Raw genomic sequence first — 23796 nt, forward strand, 5'->3', positions numbered from 1 at the left:
GTACTTAATTACTGAGAGTTATTCGAACTAAGGTCTGTTAGAGGTCATGTATGCATTTCTTTTATTTAATGATGGACAAGGAACCAAAATGTATCTTATAATTTATAATGAGTAGAAAATTTGGGTCAGATGGATTACACAGAGGTTGTGTGTGGACACTGTGTCTTCGGATTGTATGGGATGATGAATTGAAGTTGCACTAGGATTTTGTCTGTACTTGTTCGAGGAGACTGACTAGAGGAAAGAGTTGTTATGGAAGTGAAATGATATTGGTGCTGAGGTTTATATGTATCGACGTATTATTGAGGTATTGAGATTAGGTGAAGTAGATGATTATTGGAGTTTTCGTGGACAAAAGGTAAGATAAATGATATTGATGATCGACGTATTGAAAAGGTATTAGTGAAGTATTGAGATTAAGTTGATGATTATTGGAGTTTTGGTGGATAAGAGGTAAAGTAAATGAGGAGCATATTTTTTTTTGTTGGTCCATATGGAACAAGGAGGATAAAGATGGCAGACTAGAACACTCAAGTAGAAGGAAGATTGTCTACACACACACTTTGTCAAATCACTAAGCAGTATACACTTTTTTTTTGAAGAGAGGAAGTATTTGCATATCTTGGCTCACTGACAGTTGTTCAGCAACAGTACAATTTGATCTGGCTTGGCAAACATTGGTCTTGACATGATGACTATGACGTTGACTTAACTATTATTGACTGTTATACATTGCTGCCACTACTACTTGATACACATGATGAACATAAAATTTTGACAGAATTGCATTTACACAGTTAACACCATTCAATTACACAGTAGCACTAATGTGGATGAAAGATGAGTGAGTGTGTTTTGTGTGTTTTCCTTTTATAATCCCAGAGAAGTGATCCCAACCTAACTCCTAAATATTATTTCACTTGTTTGTTGTGGCTTGCACTGACACCCATAAATATTATAGGTTAACTGTTATTGTGTACTGTAATAGTTAATGTGACAATTAACTGATATCATTTGTGTGTTTATTATGATTTGTATGTTTAGTGTAAGAGCATTGATTATATTTTGTTAAAGAAATTGTATGTGCATTCAAACTATTGTTCATGACTGAACTGTCTCAGTAGTTATGGTGAATAGTATGGACTGTTACTTGCACCTTTTCTACATGATTGGTGCTACAAGGATATGTTTAATTTCTGCTGATGAACTGTGTGATCAGTGATTGTAAAAAAATTATGGACTGTTACTTGTACCTTTTCTACAATATTGGTGCCACTAGGACATGTTTAATTTCTGCTTATAAACTCTGATGAACAGTGTGATCAGTGACAGTGTATTTTATGGAACTGCTTCTGCTGAGAAATGTGACTTGTTGCTGTGTGTACCTGCTCAACATTGCTGGGTACCACTGATGGACTGCTTCTACTGAAATGGTGTTACTTGTTGATGTCTGCACCTGCTCAACATTGCTGGGTGCCACTGATGGACTGTTTCTACTGAAAAGATGTCACCTGTTGCTGTGTGTACCTGCTCAACATTGCTGGGTACCACTGATGGACTGTTTCTACTGAAAAGATGTCACCTGTTGCTGTGTGTACCTACTCAACATTGCTGGGTACCACTGATGGACTGTTTCTACTGAAAAGATGTCACCTGTTGCTGTGTGTACCTGCTCAACATTGCTGGGTGCCACTGATGGACTGCTTCTACTGAAAAGATGTCACCTGTTGATGTCTGCACCTACTCAACATTGCTGGGTGCCACTGATGGATTGCTTCTACTGAAATGAAGTCACCTGTTGCTGTGTGCACCTGATCAACATTGCTGGTGCCACTAATGGACTGCTTCTACTGAAATGGTGTTACTTGTTGGTGTCTGCACCTACTCAACATTGCTGGGTGCCACTGATGGACTGCTTCTAGTGAAAAGATGTGACCTGTTGATGTCTGCACCTGCTCAACATTGCTGGGTGCCACTGATGGATTGCTTCTACTGAAATGAAGTCACCTGTTGCTGTGTGCACCTGATCAACATTGCGGGTGCCACTGATGGACTGCTTCTATTGAAAAAATGTTACTTGTTGGTATTTGCACCTGTTGACCATTGCTGGGTGCTACTGCTGGAACTGTCAACTGCTTATTCTTGGGCTATGGAAAGCGTTTATGTGAATATTTGTATAAACTGATTTTTTGTGTATTACTGTTTGTGGAAAGTTATGAGACTCTTACCTGCACATATTCGTCATTGCTGACGCTATTGATTGAACTGTTTAACCACATGATACTTGTGTAATCTGTTATGTAAAGTCACATGTATGAAAGAATTTGTATTGCTTACTGTATTTTATATATTAGGTTATTGAAAGATCAGTGCAAAGCCAAAATTTTATCTAGTTATATGATATTTACGTATTAATATTATCTTTTATTTTTGTCTGTATTTTTTTGACGAATTTGGTGGTATTTTCACCAACAATGCTGGCAAAAATACCATCAAATTATAGCCGTGGAGGAAGGGCATATGAAGGGTGGCTACACTGAGCCACAGCGCCAGAGATCGCTAGAGAGCATTGTTCCGCCGCCTCCACGGGAAGTGATTATTGAGATGTCGTAGTGGTCAGTGCTTGTCCAGGACTCGTAGTAGTCAGTTCGTGTTGAGATGTGCTAGTAGGGAGTGCTTGCTGAGATGTGATACTGAAAAGTTCTTGTTGAGATGTGGTAATAGCGAGTCGGTGTGGAGATATATTGTAATGATTAGAGTGATTTTGGTCAATATATGAAGGTAACGAAACTTGATTTATTTTTCATTATTTCCATGTTTTAAATAATGCGTCATTACAGGTTCAGTCAACAAAGCATCTGGCTTGTGTTCTTGTATTAGAGTGTAATTCTGGTTTTCTTGAGTAATTATGGTATTTTTATTTCCTTTAATTAATTCAGTATAAATGATATTTGAAATTTCTTGTGTTATTGAAGAAGAACCGTGCCAGATGCGTACGTTGAGTCATACTTCCACACACAGAACATTTATACTTGTGCTTTGGTTTCGTAGGTTTTATAGTTGCTGGGGACTTAATTAATTAATTAATTGTGTTAATGAAAATTTCCATTTCATTCTTTGTTATTGTCCTATGCAGTCAGATAGCGTAATAATACGAGTCAGGGCCAACCGTTGACGAGACATTGCGTAATCGGACAAACAACTACTAAAGCAAAAATTAAAATTATTTGCATTATATTTTAATTAAGCTCCCATGCAACGTCAACAAACAACATAGTTTAAAAAAATAATGATATCAAGTGGATACGACCTCTAATTACTTCAGCTCACAACCGGCTAACACAGCTATACAGATTACAATTTACTTGTTTGTTCAAGACATAAACATCTCAGACTTTCAACCAGATAAAAGAGAGTGGTATTATGTATGTATAAAACAACATACAGTAATAACAGGAAACCACAGAAAATCAAACTGGCCTATAAGTAAATTCATTACAATACTAAGGGAACAACTGCACTGCTAAAAGTGTGTTACATGAGGCACTGCTACCATTATCCGTGTCTGTTGCGTTACCACTAGTGGGAGCTCCACACAACTGAGGGTATCCTAACTTATCAATAGATATAAACACCTTTGCTTTGCCTATTGTACACCTCTCCCCGTCAACAATTCCTAGCCGTCTGCTGTGGGATGAGCAGGTAAGATGCACGCCACTGTGGCAGCTTCCATTTTTGTAAATAACAAGTGGCCTGTACCGAAACATACATATCGTCGCCACCATTAACTTGCCAACAGGCAAACTTTCTTTGTCAGTGTCGGCAATGCACATTAGATTCTGTCATCGATGAGAGCAATATACAACCTGCATTATTGAGTGCCGTGGTCTGGTAGCATTTGAGCGCCACTGTATACGTTATAATATTAATAGCACCGTACTGCAGAAGACTAATTGGCCTCAAATAGTTACCATAAACGATACAGGGCTGTAGTTTTAAGGTTTTTATTTATCTATTTATTTACTCGTTACTACATTCCTGGCGACTGAAAATAGCCTCATATCACTATGCTTGTTGTGCAAGTTTTACGCAGAGGTTGGTCAATGCTTTCATAAAGTATTCAAATGAAATGGCTCTGAACACTATGGGACTTAACATTTGAGGTCATCAGTCCCCTAGACTTAGAACTACTTAAACCTAACTAACCTAAGGACATCACACACATCTATGCCCGAGGTAGGATTCGAACCTGCGAGCGTAGCAACAGCGCGCTTCCGGACTGAAGCGCCTATAACCGCTCGTCCACAGCGGCCGGCTAGTGTGAACTGTATCATGTAGTGAATGTCCTTTCTGAAATTGGAGGAGGGTTAAGGGTGAAACCATATAGCTGGCTCCAATAAAACAGTACCAATCGCCGTTATTTAGGTTTTAGTTTTAGGCTACAAGTTTCGACGATACACTACATCATCTTCAGGCGTGCTTCAATCGAGTAACCTTCATGTTACAAAATACAGCAGCACTTTTAACTGGTCTCGTAACGCTTATTACGGGTATACGTGCTCTTTAGGCAACTGTCAGCTGACAGAGGTACTTCGTTGAATACAGCAGGCTGGTGTACGTGGTGCACTGACCATAGTGAACAATGGATTTTTACCTACATCCTAAACATCAGGTATAAACATATCAGCACAGGCAGATTCTGGCCTGTAAGCTGACTTCATGTGGAGCGTCACCTGCTGCCATACCCTTGAAGCTATTTCACATTAGAGTCCTGAGTCTCGATGGACTTGGCATGAAGTGGTACGAGTTCTACAGTAGTCTGGTAAAGAACACGACTGCACTTACAGAAGATGCAAGTGCATACCTATCCCAACCATATCCTACAATGTACGATGCTGACAAGTGTTCAACAACCGTACATGCTGCACCAATGACGTTAAAGCTAGACAGGTGGTCTAGCTCTGACAACCAGAGCTTCCCAGCGTTTTAAACCTGGGATAAATGAATTTACCAACATCCTAAAAATAGGACAAGTTAAGTTTGGATTTTGTTGCTACTGAATTGTAGTTTCATAGGAGTGGGGAAACCAGTAACTTCAGAATTTCCCAACAAGATAGGATTCTGCACTTAGAACATTCATTTGTAGGGCCATTGTCGTATATCTGGGGGTGCAAGCAGTTACATCATACGCACACGAAGACGCCATCGATGTCGTCACAGGAGAAGGGATGGGTGGAAATCTGGGACCAATGCAGCACCATCCTGATCACTTAAAGCTACTCTACTTCTGCATTTAAACAGTCCCATGTGAGCAGGCAATCGTAAGTAGTACATGTGCGGCCATAGTATGTCAACGTTGTTGCTTCCCATATCGCAATTGAGCAACATCTCTAAATTGAGTGTTGATAACGTTCTCCTGAATGTGTTAAAGAACAAAAGAATGTGTAGAATTACCGTCCCGAACATCTTGATTTCGGAACAATAACCATGACTCATGGGTACCAGCTGCCAGTTGACTGAAATGCAAAACGCTGGCAGTTACTTTCAGGATAGAATCATCAGCGTTGAGGAGACTTGCTTTTGTTAGTATGAAACTACCACAAAACGACAAAGTTCAGAAATTCACGTGAAGGGTCAACGCATTGTCGATATATCCGACATTCAAGCTTACATGACGGGGAATTTTCTGGAAGTTTTACGTTGTTGTACGAACGTCGGTTGCACTCATGTAGGCAGCGACTGTGTACAACACATGAAGCATTGAAACGACCATGTTAACTTTTGTCTATTTTTTATTAATCCACTTTCCAACCTTCTTGGCTTGACGTAATTATAAGAACCATTTTTAATAAAGGTAGCAGAATATCGCAAGGATATACCGCCAAACACACGAATGATTTCTATATATTTATCTAGTTAACATTCAATTGCTAGCCAGTGACAATTCCGGAAGTTATTACGCATTTCGAGTTAGACGACATCTGAACTCGCATATATTTATCTGTCGTTTCATCCTTCATTATTACGCTTGTTTTGTTTACATACAAAGTCTGTCGAAAGAACGGACGTTCGCAGATTCTACGGATCCACATAAAAGCTTCACAGGAGTTCTGATTATAATGAAGCTTTCAAAGCCAAACTGAAATGAAGGGCAGAGAGAATAGTGAATTCTGCCCTCGTTAGAGCAATTTTAACCAGCGCGAGGACACAATGAAGCTCAATTTGCTCACAGCCGCTGCAACCAATGGATGTTCATTAACCCGCGCTACGCTGCGCATATTTTGGGCTCGACAATTGTTGACTGCATTAACTTTTATATCACACTGCTTTGTTGCGTTAAGTTGCGTCTTCCTGTTTTTGTTCCGCTGCCCAGTGCAATGGCGGCGTAGGTGACTGACCGATTGATATGACAGAATAATATGTCTGGCTATCCGAATCAGGAACTACGGGAAATGCCGTGTACTGAAGCATCTACTATCTAGCTGTATTTAGTAGAATGACAACCAATAATCGACACTAGCATGATTGGACATAGCAAAAAATATATTTATTTTATACGGAGCAGTAGACAAGTTCGGAGTTAGGAAATTGTTTAGTGGCTATGACATATTTTTGAGTTTGCAAACGTTTGATAACTGTGACAACTATTTCAGAAATTCACTTTACTCTACAAAGTGGAAGTAGTAGTGGCGAAACGATATGGGAAAGTCTAAAACTGTTCTCGTTTTATTTATTTATTCTATTTAACCTACGTTTATCAACGCCTTCAGGTGCCCTTTCTCATTGGAGCAACATTTTTCTTTTAGGTGACAGTTGTCTAAGAGAGAACAATAATTTTAATCTCAGAGTAACTAATTTGTAAAATAGCGATTTCAGGGTGTTTTAAACTTACGTAGACTGCAGCACATAAGAACACTGGGAAATGAACAAGATGTGATAGGAAACAGGGATATAATGGGGTAACAAGTGCGCACGGGGGCAAATGTTGTGAAGTTAATCTTTGTATGTAGTATTGAACAGATTATCGTCTGGTAAATTTAAATACCTTTTTTTGACCTAGAGAATGTCGATTAGTTTAGTGACTGTGAGAATTATAAGTTTTGACGTCTTGGCTGGCATATTTCCCTGATTCGATAGTGTTGTGTTCCTTAGTTGTAAGCACTAATACCTCAGTGGATGAATATAAACGAGATATTTTCATACTGAGAAAGTTTCATTAACTGCAGTTTATTACTATAAGGTTTAAAGCAATATAACGCTGCGTCATAATTAACATGTTGCATACAGAATTACAAATTTAATTAATATTTTGTTTGTTGATATATTACGCAATTATAAATTTATAGTTCTGAAAACAACAGTAATCAAATTTAGCAATCCCGCAAGTAAAACACGTCTAATGGTTGACGTCATAAGCGTGACAATAAAGGAATTTTCTGTGAATCACGTAATGACGTAAGGTAATTGGCTCATATGCATGATGTCCGCTTATCGGGTTTGCCCCGTATTCATCCATATTATAAAAGCGGACGTACATATATATGTACTTATGTTCTACATCTCCTCCTGAGCCACTGGACTGATTTACACCAAACTCGATTGACATATCACTTTTTGTCTAGTAAGAATCGCTCTGAGAGGGAGAACCACTTACCTATCAAAAGAGCAGCGTAGACCACGATGCGGGAATACCCATAGTGTAGTCATCCAGTATTTGAGAATGAGAGCACTTAAGAGACTTGCAAGAAACTTTGCACATCATTTCAAACCGTTAGCAAAAATTTTCTGGCTCGCAACCGTGACATAACGATGATAGGGAAAAACTTATCGCCAACTACATTTTCACTGTTCATGCAGTGTTCGGCTGCCGCTACATTGTCGTCATGCCTCTGACATGCTATACTTTCGACGTCTTACACCCTCCTGCGTTGATTCCATATAACCAACTGGCGTACGCACTCGACCGTGTGATACACGCTCCTACATCGCTGGGGCACTCCAGAGCAACCAATATGCCAATTTTAGGGAGGGCGTGACGAAGTTTTTCCCTGGGGAGCTAACATGAAGGCTCCAGTTTCCTTATTGGAAGATGGATGTTGCTCTGTCGTTAACATTTGTCGAAAGTAAAAATGAACCACTGTGATACTGCCAGAGAACTGTAGGAAATTGGAAGAATACGAACTTGGAAAGGATAAGAGCATAGATAGGTCACTAGTTTTTGAGAATCAAAGTAGGTCAGATTATGTGGCGAATATACTTTTATTCGTATGACAAAGTATAACCGTTTTAAAGGTCTATCTGCTGAAAAAATATTTGGAAATGAAGAACTGTCAGTCATGTGTGCCTATGGCGTTGTAAAGTCTGTCACATCATATTTGTGAATACTTCGGGTGTGGTGTCGTCGTTGAAACCAGACAATGAGGTAAAACGTATTAGTTCTCTAGTTTCCCGTGCATCACTAACCTTTAAATGACGTATGGGATAAGGAAAGGAAGGTAAGGTTTAAGCGGTGCTTCTCACTGAGGCAATGCGATGTACAATACGGCACGTTGCAAAGAACATTCATGATGTGTAGAGAACAGCAATCAGTAGTCCTTTCCTTTCATGCTTTATTATGCAAAACTGGGTTTCGGCTGGTAACTAGTCACTATCATTGCAGTACTTCAGGGTATTAATAAATGCCCTAGTACGTCAGTTCCCTGCTATTCACAGTTCATACACTGAGTCTTGAATGAACTGTGACAGCAGTCCGAACAACAGGAGACTGACGTACTAGGGCATGTATTAAAACTCTGAAATACTGCATTGATAATGGCTAATTACTAGACGATATTTAGATTTGCATTAATAAAGCCTGATTGCTGTTCTCTATCCTTTTGAAAGTTGTATCACAGTTGTAGAGCGCAATCCACATTTCTAATGGAAGATAGCTTGATCCCTCACATTTCGGAGAAAGTAGTATCAGGTACTCCGACAAAACTGGATAAAAATTTTTGGTTTGTTATTTCTCCTGGGTAGAGGCCACTCATTCCAGTAAGGTAAGTTAGTGAACGCGGGTCAATGATGTTAAAAACATCCCTATGAATATTTTATTTTATTTCTTTTAAACACAATATAGCATGGTACTTTATTCAGTGTTGTACATACATAAAGAATTATGACGTATTTATAAAGCTGGGATACCATTTTTAAAAGTGTTAAATTTCGAAAAGTTGTATATTATTCAGTATGAGGAGAATGCAGAGGAAATGATTTGCTGTGAGACCTGTCGCATCGACGGTGTAACAATTGGCGGTGAACTTTGTTTTCAGATGTTTTTTACGCCAGTCCCTGATATCAGTGAACATAGACTGAAGGAACACGAACGGCCTTGCCACAGCGGTAATCGGTTCCTGTTATATCACCGGTGTAAAGTACGTTCGGACTAAACTAGCGCTTAAATAGGTGACCATCAGGGTCTGCAGTGCGCTGTTGGCAAGCGGGGTGCACTCAGCCCTTGTGAGGCCAATTGAAGACCTGCATGACTGAGAAGTAGCGGCTCCGGTCACGAAAGCTGTCCACGCCTGGGAGAGTGGAGTTCTGACCATATGCAACTCGATATTCGCATCGGATGGCACGGTGGTCGGTCGGTAGCGATGGGTGTTGACGGAGAGACCGGAAAAACACCCAGTTAGCGTCATTAGCAGATGAGTCCCTCTGTCCCTCAGTAATTTCATTTTTAATTTCCAGTCTCGGCTTATAGTGACAGCATACAAGAAAGAGAAACATAGGGCAGCTCCTCACTCCGCGTAGTGGCCGGCAATATAAGTCACGTTTTTTTCTCGAGAAGGGAAAGAGGTAGGGGTCTTCTTCCACCGCATAAAGCTGTATGGATATATGAGCTACGTTTCGTACACTGTACTGTCTGTACAGCGTCTGCAATCTTCACTGCAAACCGTTCAAAATATGCCCAGTTGTGTGTTTATATGCAATGGATCACAATAACTATGAGCAATACTAAAATGAAAGCCTATTCTATGAAGCTTGTGATGTGGGACTATAAGGTGTGACACAAGTACAATAGCTAACCTTTTCAAAAACAGACATAATGTCTTATGGGATAACAGCAATCAGTGATTTTATAATGTTACTTATAATCCGTCTTGATTGCAAATTTTTTCTTAAATTCAAATGACCGGTTTCGGTTAATTCAGAACCATCTTCAGATCTGTAAAAATAATGATACTAATTTACTGTTACCGTGGTCAGTCCCCTAGAACTACTTAAACCTAACTAATCTAAGGACATCAGACACACCCATGCCCGAGGCAGGATTCGAACCTGTAGCGGTCGCGAGGTTCCAAACTGTAGCCCCAAGTACCGCTGGGCCACCTCGGCCGGCACTTTTTTGTTGTCCAACTTGATATCGCAGTGATAGAGAAAATCGCCACCCACAGCCACTGCGCGTGCTGAGACATGACACTATTACGAACGTTTCTAGTGAAAAGGGAACTACTTTTATGTATAGATACACCTTCCAGTGTTCTCTGATCGCTTCCTAGGACAGCTAAATAAAATTGGGAACCGAGGAGTAGGTCTCCAATCTGTGCACTCTTATTTCCATGTAACAGCAAATACACCAGACACCTAATTTGAATTATATCTGTGAACAGCATGCGTTAATCCACTTACTCCGCTTAATAGACACTTGGAGATTTAAGTATCTGACATGGTAACTACTTCACTTGCGGTAAATAGAGCAACGAGGTGTATCAACAGAATTTACTAAATAAAGACATGTTTTCACTGAGCCTGCAGCTAATACTTGTATTTGCTTTCGACCAGTTTCAAGTTCATTAAAATGAGAATGTAAATCGACTACGGTGCAAAATTGTTCAGTAATAGCGGTCGACATGCCATTGCTTGACAGTTATTACAACTGAAACATGTCTCTGCCAGGCGCTTAGGTGTGATTTGCAGCGTAGCCGTGGTGACGTAGATGTAAGCTCTATTTGATGACTATGGACCCAGCTACGATGAAAGTGATTGAAAAATGAAATTTATGTTCTGAGTCTCCAAGAAAGTGAAAAAAAAATATATTTTTGACCGACCATCTTTACCGAACACTCGACATATAAGTTCAGGACGTGTTCATCAGTGACACTGTAGAGGTACCGATGGACGGCAGCTTAGCTGCAGTGTGTTGAAGGATCCAGATTTGACATCTCTGATTGCTGAAACTAGACACAGACCACAAGATACGCCTAAGCACTGCGATTCGGTAGATGAGTTAAATATGCTAAGATAGTTTCAACAGCGTGTGTGAGACCATAAGCGACAGAAAATGCAACCTGACGTCTGCATGCGTGGGAATGTCATTTTTCGGCATTACCGATATAGGGCGTAACACTCATCACATCAGGCCAATTAAGGCCATCATATATAATAATCTAAGAAGACACCATAAAACCGGATTCAGAGTTGGAGTTAGCGTCAGTACAAGGACATGTCAAAAGGTAAGGGGAGCAATGAGCCTAAGTAGAGCAATGAGAGAAGCCTTTACTGACTTTGAAAGTAAAATTTTGTTAACTAATCTGACAAGGGGAGGCCGCAGCGTTGGGATCACAGACTTACTTCGAACTTTGTACACCTTTTGTGGGCCATTAAAACAACCTAATGTGCAAGTTCTAAGGTGCACTAACCTGGCAATTCCGAGAAAATCGCAAGAGAAGTTTACGGCTGCATTACGTGCCTTCTGTACGTGTGCGTGAGTACTAGACAGGAGATTTATGGGGGTCAAACAGTTTGCGTTCGAGCTTCGTAAGACGACCGTGTATGATTCGGCGTTTCGTCCCGCTCCCACTTATTACTTTATTTCTTTTTTTTTTTACATCACAGGTCGTATTATTTAAGTTGTATGACGTTTGAAAGGTGATACAATTAAAAAACACTTGTAATTGAAGGAAGTTTCAATTTATGTTTTCCGTGCCTGTGACGTGTGATGTAAGCAGCAACGACGAGTAATTGTACATTACGCTTGAGGTCTGGCACTCGTACTTACTATATTACTGATTGTGAATAGCGCCATTCGCATCATAATTTATCGAGGGTTGAGTTGGGCTTTCGAAGGTTGTCCCTCGTCCTTGAAAATTTAATTATAAATAGTAAATATTCAAATAGGATATGAAACGTACTGTAACTGCATGAAATTGCACGTTGTGTTTTCATTATATTACCTGTCAAATGTCATATAAATTAAATGATGTGACCAGCTATGAAAAATATAGAGTAAGAGATATCTACTGCCAGGATTCCAAACGTCGCCTCGTCACAGACCTTTTAGCAAAGCGTTAACACTATCCGCCTTTTTAAATATTTAATTTTTATTTTTAAGAATCTCATCTTCTTCGTTGTATTTGATCGGGTTGGGCGTCCCTTGCCATCCGTTCAAGTTCATGGTTGATCCATTCACTCAGTTTTTTATTATAGAGAGCAGCTAACACTCTGACCGAAAACGGTGAGCCACCGTCCCGGAGGAGTCTGAAACAGGGCTGTCTTTCGACGACTTCACTACACGCTATTTTTATGAATCTTCTGGTGAAACAGCTGAACTACATACAAGAATCAATGTCAGTAGTGCACTATCATGTTGAAGACACCTGCATAATACTGAAATGGTAGATTGCTGCCTGACAAAAATAAGTCCGTCCTTTTAGTTGTAGCTCCAATAGTCCCACACGCACGTGGCAGCTGGCACAATGCATTTCTAAACTGCATTTGGCTATAATTGTTACACTCAGCGCAAGATATGGTAGAACAAAACTGGAGACGAAATCTGCAACTACTTATTCGTCGCTAAGGGAATAGTACTTGCTGAACTTGAACACGTTGTTGAGAGCCCATTACATTAATATACCTATAACCCGACAAACCTCAGTACTTAACAGAAAACTTATTCATGTCGAGGAGTTATGCAGACTAGATCCCGGTATTGGCGGATTGCTACATCTTGAGTAAATCGACTGATATTACCTTTGCTGACAACCATGACACCCTGCAATGACGGTGCACTTGGGTGACGTAACCCATGTGCTGTAAAACTGAACAGACTGATAATAGCTTGACAGAAAGATGGTTCAACATATGTAGTCCAGTAGTATCCAGCCCACAGACAAACGTCGACAAGAACTGATATACGCCAAGCTATATTAATCAGCTACATTATTCTCTGAAGTAAAGCATTCAACAGCCGGAAATCCGTGTAAACCACAGATTTTTTCTAAATGACCCAGAAAATACGTTGGTCGTGATATTTTCAGAAGTTAATTGGGTTTAAATTTGGGACAATGTTCATTCCTGTTTGCTGCCCACTGACTTCAGAGAAATTTTCTCAAGAAAACTTAAACGTTTTTGACAAAGATTTGCGGTAAAATATTTCTTAGGAACCATCGCTATTCTATGCTATCTGACCATCACCATTCAGATCTCAATTACAAAAATGAGTTTTATCAAGTGGATCGGCTACATGTTGCGGCCACCTTGCATATTTTCCCGCCACCAAGCATAAAATTTACGTTTGGTTCTATGAAAATCTCCCGTTTTGTGCCATTACATTCTGAAGAGCAACAATACAAGAATACGAAGAGTACTTTTATAAACATCACTGGAAGCGCAAGAAGCAAATTTGAGGCTATTGAAACCAAGTTATTGATAAGTATTTAAATTTAACTACTGACGATGGCTTGACTGTCAGAAGCGAAGGTTTTATACCCCACCTACTGCAACATCATTGAATCATCTATTTGCTAGTAAAGGGAACTACAGGGAGTAAAAACTGTGGAGAGAGGCCACGGCTTAACCACAGTGATCAGATTGAAAAGGTTGTAAGCTGCAGTAGTAATGCAGAGATGAAGAGATGTGGACAGGATGTTTATCGTTGAGAGCTGCAGAACACAACAAAAACAACAATAGCAGACAATAATAAGAATAACTGTTGAAAGACATGGTAGTAGAAACAGGACCTGCTACTTCCGCAGTCCTTCGCCCTACAATCACCTAAAGGACACTAGAAAATTAGTGGCACTCAAGAGGGTTTGAACGGATACTACTGTAAAAGGCACTTACGAGACCAGTCGGAATTCATTGTTAACCAACTTATTAAAGGGTAGCAATAAGTTAATTTCTTTTGCTTCCTACTTTTAGCAACACGTGACTCTGAAACGTTCATCTGTTAAATGTTGTTATATGCAAAAATAAAAATACAGCAATTGGTAAATCACTGCCCACGAAGCATATACTCATGCAACACAATACAGCAAAAGGTTTGAGTACCTTCTGTAAGTATGAAACATATAATGAATAGCCACTCCAGTTACTAATTTGTCCTTCATTTTTGCCCGTGACCGGGTTTCCCTTTTGTGTACAATTCAGTTTGAGATCCACCTGAAAATGGCTTACAAATTAAAGCCAAAACTGGTGGTGAAAAACCGTGAACAACATATATGCATCTGTAGCAGCTAATCACTAATTCAGTGCACAGTATCAGAGCAACAGCAACCTATGAATATGGAGAAACTAATGTCAAACATTTTAATTCAGTATATAATTTATTTTATTACCGAAAACAAGGACCGTTACGATTCGGTAAGAATCTTAGTATATTTGTTTTATTGTGATGACAGATGTATAGCAGTTGCCAGAATAAATGGGACTTACAAGCATTTAAAACTTGTTGAAGAGATAGGGCACAAAGGTAACGTGCCACATTATGAACTAAGCGGTGAGATATGATTTTATAGGTACAGTTATTTATTTAAGGTGCAAAAGCAGAGAAAACACGTTGCTGACAGTGACTTCACTGGAACCTGCAGCTTTGGGGCCAAATCTTCCAATTAAACATTCATAGCGGCGGAAGCAAGAACGGCTTAAATGCTGAAACTTCGAGAGAGCGGAAGTTTTGTACACGCTTTCACAACCGGAAAACCGCACTTCTGTACCTGAGCTTCCCGATTTTCATTATTATGGCGTAAACAAGGCCAAATGGTTGCAGGAAAGTAAAGAAATAAAAAAGAAGTTTTCGACAATGTAAAATGGTGCAAGTTGTTCGAAATTCTGAGAAATATGGGGATCAGCTATAAGGAAAGACAGCTGGAAACAAGAGGGAACAATGAGACTGTACACTAAGAACAAAGAGCACGGATTAAAGCGTGTATAAGATTTGATGCAGCTTTTCGCCCCCTTCCGTTGAATCTATACATTCAAGAAGCAATGACGAAATAAACGATTCTTCAGGAGTGGGATTAAAATTCAAAGTTAATGCATTAAAGTGATAAGATTCTCTTATGACATTGCTATCCTCACTTAACGTGAAGTAGAAGTACAGAATCTGTTGTATGGAATGAACGGTCTAACGAGTTCAGAATATGGATTCAGAGTAAATAGAAGAAAGACGAAAGTAAAGACAAGTATCAAAAATGAATGCAGCAAAAGCTTAATAACGAAATTATTAATCAATAAGTAGACGAAAGTAAGGAATTTCGCTATCTTGGAAACAAAATTACACATGACGGGTGGATCAAGGCCGACATATAAAGGAGATTAGCACAGTTGAGGAGAGCATTCATGGCTAAGAGATGCCTACTGGTAGGCAACATCGGCCTTAATCCGAGGAAGAAATTACAAAGTATGTTTGAAGCATAACATTATATGGTAGTGACTCATGGATAGTGGGGAGATCGGAGCAGAGGAGAATCATTCGATACCTTGTACTATAGAAGAATGTTGAAAATCATGTAGACTGTTAATATGAGGAATGAGGAGTTTCACCGCAGAATCGGCGAAGACTGGAACATATTGAAAATTCTGACAAGATGAAGGGACAGGATGTTCCGACACGTGTTGAGAAATCAGGGAATAATGTCCATGGTACTAGGGGGACTGTAGAGGATAAGAATTGTAGAGGAAACAGAGATCTGAATACATCCAACAACTAATTGAAGAGGTATGGGCAAGTGCTTCTCTGAGCTCTAAGATGAAAATGTTAGCGCAGAAGTATAAATCATGGAGGGCCTCATGAAACGAGCCAGAAGCACGGTGACTAAAAAACGTTATTTGAAGAACTAACTCGTTGGCAAAGACTAAGTGTAAGTGTTCGATAAAGTATAAAATCTAACGGGTGATTATTGATCACCAGTGAGTCGTGGACAAAAATATAAATATACAAAGGCACTTTAAATATTTCATCACGTCTGCAGTTTCAGTATAGGCAGTACTGGCTGACACTTTACAAATCTTTCTATGTTTACGCACAAAGCATTTGCGCAAGACACTAACCTATTATAGCGGCAACTTTGGGGTCAAACTTCCTTTCTAATCACTCATAATAAATATTGTACGACTTATATCATGAACCTCGAAGACAATGTTCAAGTAAAAGCATTTATTACTTTGGTATTTTGTTAATTGGTCAAGGTTGCTAGTGGTAATACATTGCTGGAAAAAAAAATTAGTACTGCCTTTTAAAGATTTACAACTCACTCAACCTTTATCGTTGCAACAGTGCATACGGGTACATAAAATGATTACATGTACGGATCACTAGCACAAGCGATTCGCAGGTATCAGGTATCGACGCAGAAGATGGTGTAGCCTACACAGGAGGCAACGCAGGCACTGACTCTGGCGTCCAGTCGATCGTACAGATGGCGAATACAGTCCTGGAATCCACTCCTGCTATATCTGTTCGCGTAGGTCTGTAACAGCTGTTGGCTGACGAGTGACACGAGTCACTTCTCATCCCATCATTCCCCATACGTGTTTGACTGGAGACATGTCCAGAGATCGTGCTGGCCAGGGAAGCTGCAGCACGTCTTTCAGGAAACGTAGAGTTTCATGGGCTGTGTAAGCAAGCATTATCCTGTTGGAACACCAGATCATTTTGCTGTGACAAGAACTACAAAAGGACATTCATAACAATATTCTACTCTTACCGAGCCCTGGTTAATGTCCCTCCTAAAACACCAAAAGTGTAAGAGAGTTGAAGCTTAGAGCACAGGATAAGGCCTGGACGAATGCACACTACGAGACGTCACCCACCAGGTCTACGATCATCATTTGCTGGCAGGCAGAATCTGCTTTCATCGCTTAAGACAGCGGAGTGTCATTCCATCTTTCGAGTAACCTCTTTACGCCTCGAGTCGATGCTGTTGTGTGAGTATATGGTCTACAGTTGTGCATGCCCGTAGTCCCGTTACTGATAAACGGTTCTCAAGAGTCCGTACTGACCCGTCTGGGCTCACAAGTCCTCTTATCTGTGCTGCAGTAGTTGTACGATCTGCCACACCTGCCCGTACAGTACGACGATCCTGGCGGGCGTCTGCGTTGCGTGGACTTCCAGAACGTCGTCTACGGGTGTGAGAATGTTCACGTGACCACTGATACCAGCATGGTAGCACAACTGACGCAGTGCGTCCAACTTGGGTCGCTATTCTCCTAAAGGACCATTTCAACACTCGAGAGGACACAATTTGATCTCTTTCAAACTCGATTCAGTTGCTTCAGCAAGCAAGAAGGCGTCTCTGTGGCATGGCTGCCTGCTTACTTCACACGTCTGCACCACACTCAGCCTTATGGCTGATAGCATTCCCGTTTGAAGGGTAGACACAGATTGTAGTCTAATGGCTAGGCTACTATGTTGTTGGCAGACGACTCTGAAAACATTATCAATACATCTACTATTACCCTGGTGGCGTATGCCCTCAGAGGATGAAAATCGACGCCGTCTTTCCAGATATCCAATATCTTTCCGAAAATGTATACGGTAAAGAGCTCCCTCATTTATTTTGAACTGAAACGTCCGTTACAAACAAGAATTTCCTACAATCCAAGCAACGACACGTTTTCATTGTGAGTGTCATTCCTACTATGGATAGTGTTTCATTGATGAGTTGATATGTAAATCTTCCTGTGTTCCTTTTTCATATATAGGATTTAGTTTGATTTTATAATTTAGCTTTCTCAACTGTGGAGCACCTCACCTGATGATGATTAGATAACTAGCATTGATGTATACCATTTTTTATACCCCTGTGTAAATGTATTGAGCTGTGTGCGGCTGTTGTAAGGTTGGAATCGTGTAATAGGGGTAGTGGCGTCTCGTTTTCTTCTTGTGTCTACTGGCGCCACTACATTTGCTCGCGTTGTCTTTCCACGAGTAGCAGCAGCAGCGTTTATCGATATCTAGTTCCGTGCTACTATCTCAGGAAGTCAGGTGTTTTCCGGGTTGGGTGCGTCGGTAGTTCGGTTGGGACGGAGCATCAGAGAGGTCCAGCAGCGCAGGAACATGCTGGGACCGCTGGCGGCACGCAGGCACTGCCGGACTGAGGGGCTGTAGTTGCGAGGGCCACAACCTCGTTGTCCACCGGATCCAGCACGTTTGAGCTGAGTGAACGTTAACCCAGTAGTGAATCCTCCACTATTTTGAGATCACGCCGTTTGTTCGTGCTTTGCTGCTCGCAAGGTCGCTGAGACAAAGAACAATGAGTGGAGTGTTTGGAGTTTGCGAAATTAATTAGCCCTCCTCCATTTCGTATTAGTAATCATTGATTTCCTCTTGTTTATTGATGTTCACGCCCCATTTACCTGCCCTGGAGGTTAGCGTATTTTCGCGGCAGTGTACCTTTCCTCGCCTTGCCGCTGCTGTCCGCTAAGGCGTGTAGTTCGACAGTCTCCTTGTTTGTGGTTCCGATATTTTTTGTTTTGAACCACCTTCGTTGTAGTGGATCCTTCTGCTTCTGGATGTTCTAAACACCGGATTCTGAAGACGCTGTGCTGTCCGCCCGGTTCACCTTGGCTGGATTATTACATGCTTGTGTTGGTTATCAGATGTTAGGTAGATGTTGCAAGAGTCTTGGCCTGCGTTTAAACTGTCACCAGTTTGAGTTCCATCCGGTTAAGTGAATACAACTCTTGGCTGCCTGTCTCATCGTTTACAATGTTGAGTGACTTTCCCCAGGCCGATCCTTGGAGCACTGTCTGAGGCTCACTTCTCTCTACGTTTCATCAGATTGTGATGATTGTGGGGAGTAGTTAACTGTTCTTAAGAATTTATTATCCAGGCCTACAGCCGTTAAATTGTTCAAATGGCTCTGAGCACTATGCGACTTAACTTCCGAGGTCATCAGTCGCCTAGAACTTAGAACTAATTAAACCTAACTAACCTAAGGGCATCACACACATCCATGCCCGAGGCAGGATTCGAACCAGCGACCGTAGCGGTCGCTCGGCTGCAGACTGTAGCGCCTAGAACCGCACGGCCACTCCGACCGGCGTTAAATTGTTTTTTAGTTATTGCTATTGGGGCCTTCAGCCTACAAATAGAATTTCTAGTCAATAAGACCTTCAGCCGTGAGTACAACTTGCTTAGGAATTTTTTTATTAGATATTGTGTCTTAACTCTGAAATTTGATAATTGTTCCTTATTGTCAACCTCATTTGCAATTGCTTCCAAATAAAGTGTATGTGATTTTTAAAAAAGAAAAAGAATGAGTAACCAATGATAACTGAGTAAGGCCCCGTCCACACGGGATCCTGCCTTTCCCTAAGTCCCTTGTCTCAAATATGTTAACAGAATTTCGTTTACAAGACAGTCACTTCGCTTCTCCAAAGTAACGTGCCTTATTTGTGTAAGATGAATTCTAGCACTTCTGCATTCCATTTCCGTTTTTATCTTTTTGCGGCTCGTTACACATTTTGAAAAATTCTAAAAACAACAACCTATTGTCCGTTGCCCAAGCTCGCATATATGAACGAACGAATGTTCTTGTTTCCACAGACGTGCGTGTCACTCACAGCGACGTGACATTTTGTTTGGGCCGGTGGGGGAGATGTCGATGGCATCACGAGCATTTTGTCGCTGCAAGATGGATGAGTGGCGGAGCGACAGCTTTCCCGTAGGGCCCACCTGTCTCACACGCCACACTGCCCTCAACAGCCGTCTCTCTAGTGCAAGCCTTCACAAACACATAGGTGTTCCGCGGAAAGTGAATGAGAGCTCCGCGAAAATGTGGCGTTTTTTACTGCAACATTTCAACGGTACCAGTTACTTTTTTTTTTAAATTTTATTGTAATATGTGATTCACTACTTATTTATAATTCAAGCAGTGACTGAATTAATCTCTCTTTCTTTTTAATTTTAGTAACTTTCAAAGTAAGCAAGGTATTCCATCGAAGCACCTGGATTCTCAAAGTGTTCCGTCAGACGAAAAGTTTGGAAACCTCTGCTCGAGTGCCTGCAGTTGTGGTCGCGCTGTCTCTTGCACAGACGTTTGTTGCCACCACATGTAGGACAAATCCTCAAACCGTCGTGACAGCTTTCATGCACTGGTGGAACTCCCCTCCACCGGCCAGGTCACGACGTTAACCTCTACTGAAGTGAAGCTGGTTTTGTGTAACACAGACACTGGTACTTGATACGCAGTGAGCAATGAAACAGTCATATTTAAGACTTCCAATTACGAAAAATTATTTATAAAAAAAACATCCATTAAAGAAAAATGTACGAAATTAGTATAGAGTACTAGTATAAGTTACGTTTCCGTAATTCATTGGTAGTACTCTTCTGTGTAAGGACTGGAATGATATCGACTGAAATGGGACAGAGAAACTGAGACAAAATCTAAATAAAGTACGTCTGTTTAAAAGAATGACGAAATTCGTAAATATTTTTGATTTTAAAAATGAAGAACATTCCAACAATCGCTCATTATTTTGGTTGTATAGCAGCAGAAGACACTGTCAGTGTTGCTGTCGTCAATGGCTTTCAAAATTCGGGCCATCAGAAAAGTTAGAAACGAATCTGCAATAGCTATGAGAAAGTGATATGATATCCTCTTACTCACATTTATGAACATTTAATGAACTACCATTTTTGCGCAGTGATTTTCATGAATTAAGAAATTATCCGCATTCTTTTCCGAATATAAATATATTTAACCGTTTTATACATACTGTAGTACCTAGGGAGCATCTCGTTATCCTTCATTCAAAAACTTTCTGTAGCGATAAACCAACCTCTACGATCGTTTATTTGGTTCATAATGCAAGTTCAACAACAAGCGCACGGAATACTACTACCTAACGCGCTACAGTTTCAACACAGTACATCAGCGCTAGACAAATACTTCCTCTTAACACATTCGCAGATAACCTGAAATGATTTCACCATCACCTTTGTTAATAGTGATGCAATATACAGGGTGTTACAAAAAGGTACGGCCAAACTTTCAGGAAACATTCCTCACACACAAATAAAGAAAACATGTTATGTGGACATGTGTCCGGAAACGCTTTATTTCCATGTTAGAGTTCATTTTAGTTTCGTCAGTATGTACTGTACTTCCTCGATTCACCGCCATGATATCATACGGGATACTCTACCTGTGCTGCTAGAACATGTGCCTTTACAAGTACGACACAACATGTGGTTCATGCACGATGGATCTCCTGCACATTTCAGTCGAAGTGTTCGCTTCTCAACAACAGATTCGGAGACCGATGGATTGGTAGAGGCAAACCAATTCCATGGCCTCTACGCTCTCCTGACCTCAACCCTCTTGACTTTCATTTATGTGGGCATTTGAAAGCTCTTGTCTACGCAACCCCGGTACCAAATGTAGAGACTCTTAGTGCTCGTATTGTGGACGGCTGTGATACAATACGCCATTCTCCAGGGCTGCATCAGCGCATCAGGTATTCCATGCGACGGATGGTGTATGCATGTATCCTCGCTAATGGAGGACATTTTGAACATTTCCTGTAACAAAGTGTTTGAAGTCACGCTGATACGTTCTGTTGTTGTGTGTTTCCATTCCATGATTAATGTGATTTGAAGAGAAGTAATAAAATGAGCTCTAACATGGAAAGTAAGCGTTTCCGGACACATGTCCACATAACATATTTTCTTTCTTTGTGTGTGAGGAATGTTTCCTGAAAGTTTGGCCGTACCTTTTTGTAACACCCTGTATATGACAGCGAGGGAATCCTGCATCTGAATGCGAAGTCTAATACATTCAGTTTTGTTACTCTTAATAAATAATTTATTCAGTTTTGACTTCCTCACTATCCTGGTTTTTATATGGGGTAAACTGTAAAATATTTAGTTTCGATTATGAAAGTCACTGACCTATCTTAATAATGACTGTCACCAGAGAAATCACTTACATGCTAACCTGAGATGTATCTGTCTTGTTTCCGAAAAATTTACACAAATAAAACGACGTCACTTGTTTCTGTCTTTACACAGCCACGTACAAGCTTTATGTAATTCATTTGCATGTTTCCACTGCCATCTTACTACAGTTTTGATAAAATACAATTATTCTTGTCAGAATTTCTCACAGTTATGTAAATTTACTATATTCCGGTTTACACATTTAAAAGACGTAAGAAACTGCATTAAGGACGTACACACACAATAATTGTATACGTAGTTTTGTGATTTCATACTTTTACCTGCTTTATGAATGCTTATGTGTGGGTGAAACTCAGTCACTTGTGAAAGGCGACAGTGGGACTACCTGCAGATACATTAGAGTGAAGTGTTTGTCTAGTATTGAATCATTTAAGTGAAACAGAAGCAAATTTTTAATGTGCGTGTGTTTGTTATTGACAGTGAGAACCGGTAGTCATTCGAACATGACACCAGTAGCACTTGAGCTTACGAAAGAGGTACACCAGGGTTATTTAGGCAATCAGATAACCAGTAAGTCCGAACATTGTGGAATTGAAACGGAAGAGAACTGTCTGATTTGCTTGTTGGACGCTGTTAGCAGTACCACTTTAGACCACTTTGAAATTTCTGGATAAGGGTTAATGATTGAGTTAAAGTTTTTCTTACCGGGGCGCATTAAAAATTAAAATACATCAAAATGGGTTCAGCTGATGAAACAACTGAGCAGGTAATTAGAAGCAGCACCGTACAGAAAGAGGGAAGAACGAATGAAACAGCTGAAGCAGAAGTTTAATTAGAGTATAAAACTGAAATGACCAAAGCCAAGTTAGAAATAATATCGCAGCAGGTAGACCAAATTAAAGACTTTCATTGCTGAAGATGACTAAGGCGTACTGAATGAGGTCATAAATATTAGTCATGAATATGACACGAAAAGCGAGGGTGTAAAGCAACAGACGGAAAAGAAAGTTGAGAAAAGAATAGTGAATGTTGTCGAGCAATGGAAACAAACTATACACGATGACGAACAGTGTGAAGGAGGCTGTCAAAAATCATGAATACAGAAAGATCTAAGCAGACAAATTGCAGGAGTGCATCCGGAGAGTGTAAACGGAAATAAACAAGATAATTCAAAAACTTTCTCTTAGCTAAAATATTCCGGTGGTTGAATAGTCCCCCATTCGGATCTCTGGGCGGGGACTACTCAGGAGGACGTCGTTATCAGCAGAAACAAACCTAGCCTTCTACGGACCTGAACGTGGATTGTCGGGTCCCTTATTTGGGCACATAGGATAGAAGATTTAGTAAGGGAAATGGATAAGTTAAAATTGAATATGGTGGGAATTATTGAGAGTTTGATGGCAGGAGGAACAGGTCTTCCGGTCAGGTGAAAACAGGGTTATAACAATAAAATCAAATAGGAGTAATGCCGGCGTAGGCTTAATAACGAATAAAAAAAGGGATTGCGAATAAGCTACTGCGAACGGCATAGTGAACGCATTATTGTAGCCAAGACAGACACGTAGCCCACGCCTACCACTGTTTATATGCCAACTAGCTCATCATATGATGAAGAGATTGAAGAAATA

Source organism: Schistocerca nitens, chromosome 8 (genome assembly GCF_023898315.1).
Source record: "Schistocerca nitens isolate TAMUIC-IGC-003100 chromosome 8, iqSchNite1.1, whole genome shotgun sequence".
Taxonomy (NCBI): domain Eukaryota; kingdom Metazoa; phylum Arthropoda; class Insecta; order Orthoptera; family Acrididae; genus Schistocerca; species Schistocerca nitens.